This window comes from Chiloscyllium plagiosum, chromosome 44 (assembly GCF_004010195.1).
Source record: "Chiloscyllium plagiosum isolate BGI_BamShark_2017 chromosome 44, ASM401019v2, whole genome shotgun sequence".
NCBI classification, from domain to species: Eukaryota; Metazoa; Chordata; class Chondrichthyes; order Orectolobiformes; family Hemiscylliidae; genus Chiloscyllium; species Chiloscyllium plagiosum.
The window spans coordinates 6,173,077-6,174,442 of NC_057753.1; positions in this window are offsets into that span (position 1 = coordinate 6,173,077).

The window sequence follows — 1,366 nt, forward strand, 5'->3', positions numbered from 1 at the left end:
GACGGCAATATGGGAAATGGCCCACCTCCGAGCTCCGTGGTGCCTAAGAAACGCAGAAACATTACTTCGGGACATAAAGCGGTGTCTCGAATGTGAACTGTTGTGAAATCTCTTCATTTTGGGCTTTCAATTAGAAGGTCAGTCTTGCTCATAAGGAGGCAATTCCATTCTGATTACAGCGAGAGAGAGGCTGCTGGATAGATGTGGATTAGACGCAGGGAGTGATTGACGATGGGATGTGATTGATGATGGATACGATTGGAGTCGTGAAGCGATTGGAAATGATAGTGATTCGAAACGGGAAGCGATTGGAGATAGGGTGTCAGTGGTGATGATGTGTCGATAAGTGGGTTTAGCGGTGGCGGAAGGCATAAGTTATCTGAGAAAGGACGCTCTGTCTACACTTTGATTGCCAATTCAGGAAGGCCTGAGCGTCTGCTCCAGCATCTCCATCAATTAATTACTGAATAATCACAGCACCGAGGAAAATCTGCAGTACTTGAAGAAACTTAAAGCTGTGTGGCAAAACGAAATGGTAGGATGACGTCCACTCAATGATAGAAACTACTCCTACATTGAGGGCACTCACAGGGCTCTCAGCTGGTGAGCACAAGAATCATGGATACTGTGCACAAAGCTGTAAATTGAGGACAGTTGTCCACCAGTGGGTCGACGCTTTTGGAGTGCACGAATTTAGGTATGAACTCAACCCTCCAAAGGAATAGACACCTGGGACCCCATGTTTCACGGTCTGCTAAATACTTCTAAAAAACCGAAAAGAAAGCAGATTGTGACTAATTCATGTTCCCCAGAGGGTTTCTGAAGGCAGTGGAGTTTCAGAAAGCTTTCTCAGGTTGGAACTGTCGGGAAACCAGAGAATTATGAAACACTGGGAATACAGATGAGGGTGACTGTTTCATTTTTCGAGTTCATGAATGCGAAGACTGATGGAGAGAAAAACCCCGACAAATGATCTTCTGCCATTCAGGCAAAACATGACACTCAGTCACACTTACCCTCTATGGGTTTGATGGTCCTCGGTAACTAGGTGCCTCTTATGAATTCGGATGAAATGGCTGAAGATGATTCCATGGTCGTGATCAGGCAGAAACATATCAAGGAAACTTTTACAGAAATTTGTGACGGCTCTAACCGAAGTGGAAATTCCCCTCAACATAGATGAGCTTGAGTGGTCTCGTGTCCACCGAGAGTGGTGACACCAAATATTCTAGTACCATCTGGAGACAAATACCTCGGGAACGGGTTTGTGTTACCACAGGACTCAATGAATGCCTCTGGTGAAGGACCATCAATACTAGCTGATACGTTTGTGGAGACGAGCTTGATCCTGCCACCAGTCGGCTCA